The 13,924-nt window shown below is 50.3% G+C and overlaps 1 protein-coding gene across 5 annotated transcripts in view; it reads left to right on the forward strand.

The window, feature by feature from the left end:
• The window catches only part of KCNN3 (potassium calcium-activated channel subfamily N member 3), a 176,617-nt gene that overhangs the window by 22,554 nt on the left and 140,139 nt on the right, over nt 1-13,924 (forward strand). Inside the window, exon 1 of one of the 5 annotated variants that reach the window (XM_059884971.1) lies at nt 12,988-13,135. The exons of the other annotated variants lie outside the window; for them this stretch is intronic. The gene's annotated coding sequence lies outside the window, so the exon portion shown is untranslated. Of the gene's footprint in view, nt 1-12,987; nt 13,136-13,924 lie in introns of those variants that run through there. 5 annotated transcript variants of the gene reach the window in all.

Here is a 13,924-nt window from a genome sequence, read left to right on the forward strand (position 1 = left end):
GCACCCACGCCTTTCATCCCCTCTGGGTCAAAGTGTCAACAACGTGTTTGCTCATGTGTCCAGTTGGGGGTCACTCATTTCTCTCACTGATCCTCTCCCCAACTTAAGGTTTAGAGACTGTTTTCATGTTTAGTAAGAAAAGGAGAGAAAAATATCTCTCCCCTTGACTCTCACACTCCATTAAAGATGGCAAAATTGCTTTATAAAGTCTGAAAGCCTGACAAGAGCACATACTAATAACGCAGGAATTATGCAAATCTGTGTAGTCACTTGATTTGCATAATGGAGGGGCTGGAGGAGGGGTGGGGAGGCGAGAGGGTGGGGTGTAGGCACCAGCGAGATCTGTGTGTAGCGGGGGACACCATTCTCTCCTCCTTCCCCAGAGGGTGACTGTTCCTCAGCCTTCCCCTGCTGGCCCTGCGTCTGTCGCTCTCCCGCCTGGCTGCACAGCTGTCCCTCCCCTTCGCAGGGGTGTCACCGAGGCAGGGGCACACCGCCCTGTGCTCCCCTCTCATGTGGAACTGGCTTCATTAAATCTCACAGCAGCCCCTCCGTGTACAGACAGCTTTCCCCGGGAAGTCCCCCGGGTCATTATTTCTCCAAACTGTTCTGTCTCTCAGAGGTCATGGACTTCGTTAAGTGCCGTCTGGAATTGTAACCGCTGCCAAGTGCCTTTTTTTCCGGCTCTCTGGGAAGTGAGGGTGAGGAGGCGTCTGGAGAGGAGAGCTCACCTGGCCTCCTTGTTTTCTGATCATTGCTTGGAAGGGTTTGGTCCCCTGGCTGTCAAGCGGGCTCCATCTTCTGCTTTTCCCTCCGCCCGCCCCGAGCCCTTGCTAATCTTTGACTTCAGCTTTGATGAGGGCTGAGGTTGGGGCTGGGGGAACTGGAGGCCTGGCTCCTGTGGGTGCTGCCTTGGGAAGCCTGGGCAGCTGGGGCTGCCCAGACTGAAAGGGTGTAGGCACCAGCTGCGGAGGTGGAAAGGTGGGAGGGGCCGGGCTGTTGGCTTTTCCAGAAAGCACAGACACTTCCTGTTCTGGGTAAGGGGGATGTTCTGCGTGGTGGCTGCAGGGACCAGCCCTGGTTGAGGAAGGGGCAGGTGTATCTAGCTTTTGAAAAGGCTGAGCAGCCTGTGAAGGCTCCCAAAAAGGCTGGCGTTCAGCTCAGTTCAGCATACTTATTAGGTGTCTAGCTCTGTAGGCCAGGACTTGTGTTAAGTACTAGAACCATGGAGATAAAACAAGTACTTGCAGTTCTTACTGAGCGGATGAAGAAGCAGATCAACCCCTTGTTTTCGGGTCTGAGGACTTCCCAGGTCTCCCCTCACCTACTGGCTCCGCGGGGCTCCCACCCTCTCCTGGCTGCGCGTGCCCTGCTCAGCATCCGCCGTCCTGTGTGATGCACACACATGTACACCCTTGCCATTTCCCCTCTCACCTGGCCATCCTCTTGGGATGCTCTTAGGCCAGGGCTTTGTTCTGGAGAGAGTCTAATTGTCAGCTGAAGAAGAAGCAGAACGTGCTAATCACATTACTCCCTGAGAGGTCCCTCACACACACTCAGCCCGCTCTCTCCAGCCCCGCCTGCCCCTGGTATCTTTGCTCCTGCCGAGGGCTGGGGGATACTCTTGAGCAGGAGAGCAGGACATGGTAGGTAGATCTGAAAGACTTGCTGCAGGAAGTCTGGACTCCGTGTTGGATCACAGGGGTGTGAGCTGGAATCCTGACTCCGTCACCTATAAGCTGTATGATACATTTTTTTGAGTGTCAATTTACCTCATTAAGAAAATGGGGGTTTCTGAACCATTTGGTTCAGAAAGGGAATTGATATTTTTGAGTGTCAATTTCCCTTGTTAAGAAATTAGGGGCTTCTGAACCAACAACATTCTGTTCAGCAATTATTCTTCAATTAAAACATTAATTTAAAATTAAAAAAAAGAAAATGGAGGTAATAGTACCTTCATGGTTCCTAAACTTTGCTGCATTTTGGAGTCACCTGGGGATCTTTGTCGTCGGTTAGTGACTACGTCGTATCTAACTCTTGCGACCCCATGGATTGTAGCCCGCCAGGCTCCTCTGTCCATGGGATTTCCCAGGCGAGAATACTGTTTCCTTCTCTAGAGGGTCTTCCTGACCCAGGGATCAAACCTGTGTCTCTGGCATCTCAGGTGGATTTTTGCCACTGACCACCAGGGAAACCCTTGGGGATCTTTCAATAATGCTGTATGCTTTGCCGCTCAGTCGTGTCTGACTCTTAGTGACCCCATGGACTGTAGCTCACCATATCTGATTTCCAGCTTTTGACCTTCTGATTTTGTTGGTTTGGGGTGTCACCAACTACTGATTTTGAAAATCAGTAGTTTCAAAAACTCCCCAGTTGATACTGGGCTGCAAAGTTGGAAACCACTCCTCGTAGAGAGGAGGATTAAAAGAGGTGATGAAAACACATGGGAAAGACTTGATAAATGGAGGTGATTATTTTTTAATTCCATCTCCTGCCTCTTACTCCATTTACCGTGGGATCTAAGGGAGAAGGAGGGTTCTCATTTCTACTCCATACTGAGTCTGCCCTGAGCGCTGGCCCTGCATGGCTGGCAGTGGCCCTTGGTTACTAGAAAAGCCCGTCCCTTCCCCCCGTCACTGTCTCTGCAGCCCTGGGGCAGACCCCTGTCTCCCCGACAGTCTCCAGACAGTTCGTGATCAGACTAGGATGCCTGAGAGGGGATCCAGAAGGAGCTGGGGGTTGATAGTACTTGACCCGGCCTCCATGAACCTCCCTGGTGACTTAGGGGATGGAAAGGCTGGTCCCCACACAGGCCTCTGGGAGACAGAGGCCCAGGAAGCTGGCATGTGGGACACTTAAATCTGAATGTGGTGGTCTGCTGTGGGTGGGGGTGGGCTCAGGGGAGGGTGTCGGTGGGGACAGGGTCGGGGAGAGGCCTCTTCCTCGATCCCCTGACTCTGCCCCTGGGCACATTTGGAGGCTCAGCAGACCTGAGGTGGAGGCTGTGAAGGAAGACACATTTCCCTGGATTCCTCAGCTATTCTGACAGGAAGTTGTGCATCACCGGGGCTGACAGGAAGGAAATGGCTCTGCTATTTGGAGAGAAATAGAGAATTCTGACTGGGGCTGAGGAAAAAGGTGTTTGCTTGTAGAAGCCGTTTTTGTTCCAATATAGGAACTATTTTCTCCCCTCAGGCGATGGCTCCCTGTTTATTTTCCTCTAAATGACAAAGATTGAGTTTAGCTAATGAGAAGCTGAGACAGGGAAGTGAGAAGGGGTCCTGTGAAATTTCAGGAGGTGGCGAGCCTTCGCAGGACGTGCGCCCTTCTGCTTTTAATCAGCGTTTCTTACCCGGCTTCCTGCTTCGGAGCTGCAAGGCAGCGAAGCGTTTTGTGATCACACACACACACCACTCTCTCCTCCATCCACAAACCGTACCTTGGCACACGGCTTTGATTTCTATTTCTTTTTACCACCCACAAAAAACACAGTGAGTCTTTTAATAGCACACGGCCTTTTGGATCGCTAACCAATCGGTCGCCAAATCTGTCCAAAGTGCGCTCAGAATAGACGCTTTTAATAAAAGAGATTCTCTTTAAGCCAGGGTAAACCTGTGAAATTTGTACATTTCTTTGAGAGCATCTCTACAAATTTTACAATATTGAAATTGCCACCCTGCGACCTTTTGGAAAGTACTAGATAAATTACAAGAGACAAATAGACCAGAAGAAGAAGTACAATTTCCAGCGCCTTGCCTACCAGGTTCCCAGGTGGAGTCTTAGAAATCCCTGGCTCCCTGGGCACCCTTCCCTCTGGCTTGTGGTGGCCTCTGCCTGCCCGCCTCTCTCCCTGCCCACCTGGATGTCCTTGGAGACATTTGCAGCTATTAAGGCAGCTCTGGTATGTGGCTCCCAGCACCTTGTCCCATCTGTGTTTGCCTTTGCGCTCCACCATTCAAAATGCTTCCACTGGTGACCAGAGCCCCCTGAGATGCTCTTTGGGGAGACTAGGGGCTGCTTTGAAAGGCTCGGATGTTCTCCTGGCTGGGTGTGCCCCAGCCACGTGGGAGGTGAGAACCGGGCTGCTGTTCAAGCCTGGCCACCCTCCCTGTGGAGCAGTCTCTGTGTCCGGCTCAGCCCTGGGGTCACCTGAGTGTGGACTGTCCACTCTGTGGATTTCCCTGCCCCTGGCCCCAGGTCAGGTCCCCACTGTTATCTCTCCACATTGGGCACCTTCCTTCCCTACCAGTTGGTGGTGCTCAGGAGATGTAAACCAGGTGTAGTATGCCGTTCATGCTCTGGGTAGGGACAATAGAATTTGGGAGGCAAATGGTTTATCAAGCCACATCACTTAGAGCCCCTGAGGGGTCTTCTGGGGACTCACTGCTCCTTTGGGCTCTGGGATCCATTCCACCTGCAGGGCAGGTACCCAGAGATTTGCAGCCAGGATGGGGGCGGTGCCACACAGCTGGGTCCTACTGCCAGGGGCTGCTAATTGCATAGTCCTTGACGGCAGTGGCCGTATGTTGACATGCTCAGTTCATGGATAAGTGAACTCAGCAACCGGGCAGTTGCTTTGCCATCACTCTTCAGTGACTTTTGTTCACATCAGCTGGAAGCATCACTTGGGGCCCCTGGATCTCAGGGGCTGTGTTCCCCACAGAGATACAATCTCACATGACTTTTGGTTGTGGTGAGACCCCACCACCCTCCCACATGGGGAGAAAGGGAGATCAGAGAGAAAGCTGGGGGTTAATGAGTGTTCTGAGTGCGGCTGGCCCTTCTGGAAGTTAAGTAGCTTCACAAGGAGCATAAACAAGGCACTGTCAATGCTGCCCAGGGGTTCACTCACGCCTTAATTTGATAGTTAATTCTGCAAACATTAATGGAGCTTTTATCACATACTGGGCACTATGCTAGGTGCTGGGGGTCGGGGAGAAACTGGAGGATGAAAAAGACTTGGTTCCCACTCACAGCGTTCACAGCCTGGTAAGCAGATACTTAGTGCACTTAGATTGTCTCCCAGAGAGGCCTGGTGTCCAGCAGAGAACACAGAAGAGGCGGTGGCTCAGGAGAGTGGGGCAGTGAGTGGGAGTAGTGAGCGCGCCCTTGGGTCTGGGTTGACGAAGAATGAGACAGGCTGAGAGAGGAAGAGTCACTCCTGGTCCAGGAAGCGTGTGCAAAGGCCCAGAGATGTGAGAGTGCAGAACATTTTGAAGTGTAACTCGAGATTCAGTGTGGCTGGTGTCTCTGGTGTGATGGGACGGAGAGGTAGGCAATGATCAGATAGTCCAGGTGCCTTGCTTAAGGGGTTCATCTCTATCCTAGAGCCTGTGGGGAGCCACAGAAGGGATTTAGGCAGACGTGTGTCCCAATTTGTGTGTTTTTAAAAAATGTCCTTCTTTTAAAAAAATTTTTATTATTGAAGTATAGTTGATGTATAATGTTATGTAAGTTACAGGTGTGCAATAGAGTGATTCACAATTTTTAAAGGTTATGCCTCAGTTATAGTTATTATAACTATTGGCTATATCCTCCACTTTGTACAATGTATCTTTGTAGCTTATTTTATACATAGCAGCTTGTAACTTAATCCTCTTTCCCCATACTGCCCTTCCCTTTTCCCTCTCTCCACTGGTTACCACTAGTTTGTTCTCTATATTTGTGAATCTGCTTCTTTTATGCTGTATTCACTAGTTGTACTTTTTTAGATTCCACATGTAAGTGATATTATACAGTACTTGTTTTTTTCTGTCTGACTGATTTCACTGAGCATAATATCCTCCAAGTCCATCCATATTGCTGCAGATGGTGAAGTCTCACTTTTTTATGGCTGAGTAGTTGGAGAAGGCAATGGCACCCCACTCCAGTTCTCTTGCCTGGAGAACCCCATAGACGGAGGAGCCTGGTGGGCTGCAGTCCATGGGGTCACTAGGAGTCGGACACAACTGAGTGACTTCACTTTGACTTTTCATTTTCATGCATTGCAGAAGGAAAAGGCAACCCACTCCAGTGTTCTTGCCTGGAGAATCCCAGGGACAAGGGAGCCTGGTGGGCTGCTGTCTATAGGGTCGCACAGAGTCAGACACGACTGAAGCGACTTAGCAGTAGCAGCAGCAGCAGCATTCCATTATATATTTGTACCACATGTTCTTTATCCATTCATCTGATGATGGACACTTAGGTTGCTACCATATCTTGGCTATTGTAAATAATGCTGCTGTGAACATTGGTTGCATGTGTCTTTCTGAATTAGTGTTTTTTTCAGACATACGCTCAGGAGTGGAGTTGCTGGGTCATATAGTAGTTCTATTTTTAGTTTTTTAAGAAAACTTCTTCATACTGTTCTTCACAGTGGCTGTACCAATTCACTTTCCTGCCAACAGTGTACAGAGTTTCCCTTTTCTCCACATCCTCACCAACATTTGTTATTTGCAGACCTTCTGCCATTCTGACAAGTATGAGGTGAAAATCTCATTGTGGTTTTGATTTGCTTTTCCCTGATGATTAGGGATGTCGGGCATATTTTCATGTATCTGTTGGCCATCTGCATTTCCTCTTTGGAAAAACGTCTACTCAGTTCTGCCCATTTTTTGATAGAATTGTTTTTTTGATGTTAAGTTGTATGAACTGTTTCTATATGTTGTATTTTAACTCTTTATCAGTCATATCACTTGAAATATTTTCTCCCATTGAGCACAATTTGTGTTTTATATTAACTGCTGTGGAATCTATATGGTGTAGCAAAAGGAGCCCTGGAGTAGGGAGTCTAGGGAGCTAAACTCTAGTTCACGACCTAGCAGCTGATTGACCTCAGCCAGGTCTGGCCTCAGTGTTCTGGTTTGTAAGATATTGTTGTTGTTCAGTCATTCAGTCGTGTCTGACTCTTTGTGACCCCATGGACTGCAGCACACCAGGCTTCCCTGTCCTTCACTATCTCCCGGAGCTTGCTCAAACTCGTGTCCGTTGAGTTGGTGATGCCATCCAGCCATCTCATCCTCTGTCGCCACCTTCTCCTCCTGCCCTCCATCTTTCCCAACGTCAGGGTCTTTTCCAGTGAGTCAGCTCTTCACATCAAGAGAAGACGCCAAGACCTCTCTGAACCCTGACGTTCTCTGCACCCAAGACCTTGTCTCGTTTTGGTGCTCGCACCTTCTGTTCTGGGCTTGTCCATCCAGCTCTGGCCGCCTGACCCATGTCTCCTGGCTGTCCCACCATGCTCAGCAGCTGGTGGCAGCTGGAGGGAGAGGGGCGAGTTCTTCAGGAAGAACATGTCCTCCTGACCCCCAGAGCTCACTGGCCGCCTGGCCTTTTCCACCCCTGCAGGAGCAGCTTCTCTCCCCCCGCCCTAGCCCACCTGGCTCCCCATGGCTCACAGTCCTGGGCCCAGCTGGGTTTCCTCAATGAAGCAATTCATTCCCCTGGGCCTAACCATCCCCCCTCCTCCCTCCTAACCTTCCCCTCCCGCCCCCCACCTCCCGCCGCCCGTCCACCTGGCCCAAAGTGACAAGAGGCAGCTGATTCAGAGTCCCCGCCCGGAAGCCAGGACATCTGCGTGGAGAGATGTCAGTGCCTTTGGCCTGTGTAATCTTTTCCCTTTGCTCTGACGGAGGTTTTAAAAGCTTAGCAAGTCATCAACCTCAGTGGTTGTCTGGGAGCACCAGCATTCGATCTTCCTGGCTAGGGACCCCTGAGCCACTTCTGCGCTGGAAAGACAGGTTTTCCTCACAAGCATCATTTGTTCCACTACGTTTGCAGGGTTATTACTCCTGGTCCTAGAACTTCTCCAGGGTGAGGAGCTGGGAGAAGAGCTTGGCTGGGGCTTCTGTTTTCTTAGGTCTCTGATCACAGCTGTTACATTTAAAGGTTTAAACCATGGGTTCTAAACAAATAAATATCTGTTTAGTTAGTGGAATGAGGAAATTAAAAGTGAGTCAGATTCCATCCCCCCGCCCCCCATTTCTAAGTGCTATTTACTACCTGAATGATCAGACCTGCAATGGCATCATTTTGCTTGATTCTGCTAGGGAATTTGACATGGTCTTTCATTCATTCTATTCATTCATTCACTCATTTGAGTATTTATTGAGCATCCATTACTATGTGCCAGGCCCTGTGTGAAGTAATGAGGACAGAGAGACAAATAGGACCCAGGCCCTGCCATGAAGCAGCCCAGAGTCTGGAGTGACCATTCAGTGAGAGCCTGGGGGCTCCAGCACAGTGAGTTCCATGCAGACCTAGAACTCTAGCCGACAGTCTTAAACCCTGTTTCTGGAAAACAGGGAAATAGAAATAGTGCAAGAGGAAAGAAATGTGAGTGAGGAGAGTGAGATGAGGGCAGAAGAAATAGAGAGATGGAAGAAAGGAAGCAGCAAACTTTCCCATGAGAGATGCTGCAGACAGCCCTCCAGTTCCTTGAGGCAGCTCATGGCCATGGGCAGCAAGAACCCAGCAAGGGGGAACCGCCCCCACCCCGCCCCCTCTCAGCTCAGCGCTGGCAAGCTGGGTCACAGGCAGGGATTTCCAGCTTGGGGCCTCAGTTCCCCTATCTGTAAAATGGGGCTTTGCACTGGGGTGGGGGGGGTCTTAGAGATCATTGAACTAGCATGCTGTAACCAGTGCAGGGCAGAGTAGATTCCGGCAGGAGCCCAAATACACACCCTGGAAGTAGAAGGCAGTGTTTGTCTGGCTTCTCCCATCTCAACACTGAGATGCCCTTAGGTGTCTGAGGCCTGTGGGCGTCCTGCCATTCCCGTACTAGCAAGAGGTATCTTCCAGCAACTCCACCCGCTGCCTAGTGGAAGAAGGAAGGTTCTGGGTCTCCGTGTTTGGATATTTTTCTGATGTGGACATTTTTTTCTTGGCATTTCTTTTTCTTTCTGATGGTAAGGTCACTTGAATTGCTTCAGGTACAGTGTGAGTCTGCAGAGTGGGCCTGCAGCATGTGACTCGTTGGACAGGCTTCTTGGCAGGCCTGCTCCAGCTGCCTGCAGAGGCTGTCCCGAACGCCTCAGCATGAGGCCAGGTCAGACTACTGAAGCCCAGGGGTCACATTCTGGAGGGCTCCAGTGCAGGTCACGCTCATTGATTGCTAAACAAAACAATGTTTTGGCAACACAAGGTTATTAGTAGGAGAATTGGGCTTCCTAGCTGGGTGACCTTGGGTAATTGCTTAAATACTCTGAGCCTCAGTTTTCCCATCTGTGAGATGGGAGTGACTGTCCGTATCTCCCGGAGATCCAATAGGAAACTGCAAGAACGTGCTTTGTAAATGGAGAAGCCCTAAACTGACACCCATGACACTATGATTCAATAGCAAATATATTCTGGTATTCAGCCTTCTCCATGGTTGTAGCCTCTTCTGTGCTGGTAATTCAAGCCACAGAGGGTTAAGGCAGCTAGGCACATGATTGAGATTGGCCATAATTGATAGAATAGACCTGAAAGGAGTGACATATAATTGCAATTAATCCATGCACTGTGACACTGACACTGCCCTGCTGAAAACTATCTACGAATAATTGCTTTGATCTAGAAAAATGATGCCTGTCTATGAGCCTGGGAGCAGGGACCCTGGCCAAGGGTCTGCTAACAGCAGCACTGAGCCCAACCGCTGCCACTGGACAAGGTGGGTGGGGGAGCTGGGAGACATGGAAGCAGGACGGCAGGGAGGGGCCCCCAATTCTCTGAGACCCTGTGGCAGCAAGTGCTACGTATGTAATCGTGCGATTCACTAAATAGGGATGTTTTTGAGAGCAAGACATTAATAATTGCTATTCCTATCCATAACTATTCCAGACAATAGGCATAAACCGGCCTCCCCAGAGAAAACCTGCATATATATATATATATGGCCCCTGTGCGTGCAGACAGTTTCAAGCTTCGGGGAACTCTTAGGTGGCAGAGCATTTCCACAATCACGATTTGGTCTTCACAATAACTGTGGAAGGAAGAAAGGATTTTTTACTCATTTGATGGATATCAAAGATAGAATGAACGCACTTGAATATTCTTGCCTGGAAAATCCCACGGACAGAGGTGCCTGGTGGACGGACAGAGGTGCCTGGTTCATGGGGTCGCAGAGAGTTGGACATGACTGTGAGTGAGCACAAAGATAGTGCTGGAGCTAAAGCAGTCCAGTTGGGATCTTTGGCCTGGCCTGCCCGGTGGCTGAGCGCATGCGGGTAGAGGACAGCTGGCCAGGATCAGGAAGCTCTGGGGCTGGGGAGACACATGGTGCTCAGACGGAGAGACCTTGCAGCTGGGGCTTCAGAAGAGTAGAGTGACCATACCCATGGGGCGTGCAGGGCACTGATGCCAACAGGGACTTTGCTCAGGTCTTCTCCAGTCCTGAGCTCAGAATCAGAAGACTCCGCCCCTCACTAATCACACAATCTCAGATATTTGTGAGATCGCTGTGGACCCCAGTTTCCTCCTTTCTCAAATGGGGACAATAATTCCTTGTCATAAGGATTAAGTGAGACCCTGTATGAAAACGTGTGGCCTCGGAGACTGACATGCCATCGGTACTCAGTGAATCCTTGCGGAGTTAGAATCTGGAGAGAATTCCCAGCAGCAGTACCCTTTACAGCAGCAGTCCCCAAACTTTTCAGCACCAGGGACCAGTTTGACGGAAGACAGTTTCTTCCAGGGACCAGGGGTCGGGGGATGGTTTCGGGATGATTCAAGCACGTTACGTGTACTGTGCACTTGACCTCTATTATTACATCAGCTCCACCTCAGGTCACCAGGCAGTAGATCCTGGAGGTGGGGGACCCCTGCTTTAGGGCACCATCGGGATTCTTCTACCTTGAATCAGTTCTGACTTGGACCAGGTAGAATGGATGTACTCCAGCCTTGAAATCAGGGCTGCTTCAAGCTTTTGCAGGGAGGAGGTGGATAAGAGAAGTACAGAGGGGAATTGAGAGCTTCCTGACTCCCCTAAGCTCTGACTATCTCCTGTATCCACTGTGTGGGGCAGGGGCTCATCCAGGGAAGCTTCAGGGCCTTGTGGTTCCCTGGAAGTTCTGAACACACAAGCAGCCCATGTTGGCTGGCTGCCTTGGCCATTTAGGCTCAAGGATAAGCTTGCTCGGACATGAGTAGGAGTTACGGCTCCTAGGGTGCCCTGTTGCTGGAATTGATGGCAGCTCAGAGCCAAAGGTAGGCAGGTTGGCAACAGTTTGGTGCCGGTGAGCTAGTGAGTGTGATAAAAATGCCACATCCGGCCTATTAATAGCCCGTGTTTGGTCTCCACCACTTCTATCAACATCGTCCATCACATCCAAACAATTGAAAAGCCTGTGCCAAGCGCCTAGGAGTTAACAACTCATGGCTGTGCTGAATTTCTGAAAAACAGTATTTCCACTTCTTATGCAGCTCTGAAATGCCAATTGTTCCATGCCAACTGGTTATTTTTCCAGACCATTTCCCTTTATTTATGTTTAAGCTTTTCGAGTTTTAAGCAAGAAGATAGAGAACCTGGACTAGGTGATTATTATTTCTCCTGATTTGCCCTTGAATGAGCCATAGAAGAAATAAATGTCCCTTCCCCAAACATGAGCTGAGTATGTGCAGAGGGGTGGGAGAGGAATCAGAGAGGGGTCCCACCCCTTGCAGGGGTGTGTGGCTGATGGGCAAGCAGGATGGGAACGTGGCAAAAATACCAGCCCAGCCCTCAGAAGACTTAGGGCAAGATAAGCCTTTTCTGTTACCTGGTGTGGGGCCTTGACTGGGGACAGAGCCCCTCGCTGGACCCCCATTTCCTTGCCTATAAAGTGGGGCAGTTAGACTAGACAGCTGAGGGGGCCCCTTCCCGCTGAGTCTGTGCGTTGAGTGGAGGACTTGCTGTCTCACGTTTATTGGCAAGAGCTTGGGTGTGGAAGTGGAAGGAGGATGACGCTGTCCTTGGGCTGCTGCTCCGGGAAGCCTGGAAATGTGGCAGGGGAAACACGGGACAAGGCTGCTCCTTATCCGGGAAGCTCCAGCCTTCAGCGATGTCTGTGCAGCCTGCCAGGCGGTTGTTTTTCTCACCATATGTGATTTCTGGGCATCTTAAAAATTTCACTTGGCCCAAACATTGCCAGGCTCAGGGGTTGACTGTGCCGCGTGTGGGGATGGAAGTGGGCTTGCATCTGGGTACCAGGCTGGGAGTGGGCAGAGAATTGTGCTGCGGAAGCCTCTGATGAAGTTGGAAGGTGTCGGTGGGATCATGGTGTTGCTTCTGCTACTGCAGCAGCCTCTGGTTGCAGACAGAGGCAGGGGCTGAAGGGTGAAAAGAAGGAAGAGAACTGTCGGGGGTGATGAGGCTGAAAGATGAGGGTTGGGGTAGTCTGTGGCTGCAGGTGGTAGGAATTCTTATTTTAAAGACTACCCATCTGAAGAGGCGCTTACCCAGCTCATTGGGTAAACTGGTTGACCACAGCTCTTGCAGAGGCTCCAGGAGTCTGGTGCATGTCCTGGGGCTGGATGGGGAGAGAGAAGCCCAGGCCTGGGTCAGACCTGGCCTGGTCTGGTTTGATTCTTGCTGGGAACCCAGTATGTACTCACAAGCTTCTGCAGAGCAAAGTGATTCCTGTTGTTTTCTTGGTTTGGGGGCCACATAGGTTTTAATAAGAGGGAAAAAAAATTACTTCAAAGCAAGCCATCCAGAAAGCAGTTGTCTCCAACATTCTAGAACATTAAGAAAAGGGGTCTCCTGCCACCTGGAGGAACTGTGGGGATGATGGTCTCGGTGAGGGCGGCACTGGATACTTGCAAGGAGAAGCCCTCTCACAGTGATGGCAAACCAAGCAGGCTTCTGGTAGGGCTCTGCCACGGCTGCGGGAGTGAAGTGGTTGAAGTGGTTCTCTGTAGTGGGGGACTCCCAGCTGCCAGGATGCATGTTGGGACTAGGACAAGAGGCCTTCGGTGTGTGCTTCTCCCGAGATGAAGGCGGGGATCGGGGCCTTCAGAATGAGATGCGTAGTGACAGGTGTGCGTTCATCAAAGCTGGAGAAGGTTGTATGGGGCTTTGTGACACCATAAGAGTGATGTAATTGCTGACTGGCCAAGAGCACTCAGATTCCACAAGCAGAGGAGGATGAAAGGTAATCAGGAGCAGATTGTTTATGGGAGAAGGAAATAAAGTGGCTAGGTGAGAGGTTTGGAGGTGACTTCCAGGGTAGGAATCTAGGCTTTTGGAAGACAGATAAGTTTAGAGCTCTTATATCTTCAGAGATGGGGGAGGGTGGCAGGGATAGCTACCTTGTGAGCCTAAGCCTGGGAGTCCCCAAACCAGCTTCTGAGCTTTCCTTCACCACAGGCTGGTGTTTGATAGGGGCTGAGCTGACCTCACTGGGCCTCAGTGTCCTCATGTAAAATGAAGGTGGGGACAAGTTGATTTCCAGGGGTGCCTCCAGGTCTGGTACTTGTATTTTTATTGGTATTTGCCTTGGGGAGGGGCTCGCTTATTGAGGACTTTTGCATAGGCACAGATGATACCAAGATCAGAGTGAGGCTTTACAGAGGCATTTGTTTGTTTAGCTTTACTGGGGGCTAAGAACCTGAGAAAGCTGAAGCCAGGTCTGTGAAAAGGTCAGAGCCTTTCCGACAGAATAGGCTGCCTTGATAGGACGTGAGTTCCCCATTCCTGGAGGCAATCAAGCAGAGACTGAATGACTATATGCCAGGAATCTTACAGAGATTCATGAGCTGTTTAGGAGAGTCATGAGCCATTTAACTAGATGGCTTTTACATTTCCTTTTAACTCTAAGGAATGCCATTGCTTATGCATATGATTGTTCAACAGCATTTCCTCAAGACAGTGATGGCAGCCCCAGCCTTCTGGGCTTCTTTCTTGTGCCCCTAGAGGAGCAGTTCTCATCTCCGGCCTGCACATTTGAATCACTGAAATGTTCTTGGAAATATCAGTGTCCAGGCCTCA

This window comes from Bos taurus, chromosome 3 (genome assembly GCF_002263795.3).
Source record: "Bos taurus isolate L1 Dominette 01449 registration number 42190680 breed Hereford chromosome 3, ARS-UCD2.0, whole genome shotgun sequence".
Taxonomy (NCBI): domain Eukaryota; kingdom Metazoa; phylum Chordata; class Mammalia; order Artiodactyla; family Bovidae; genus Bos; species Bos taurus.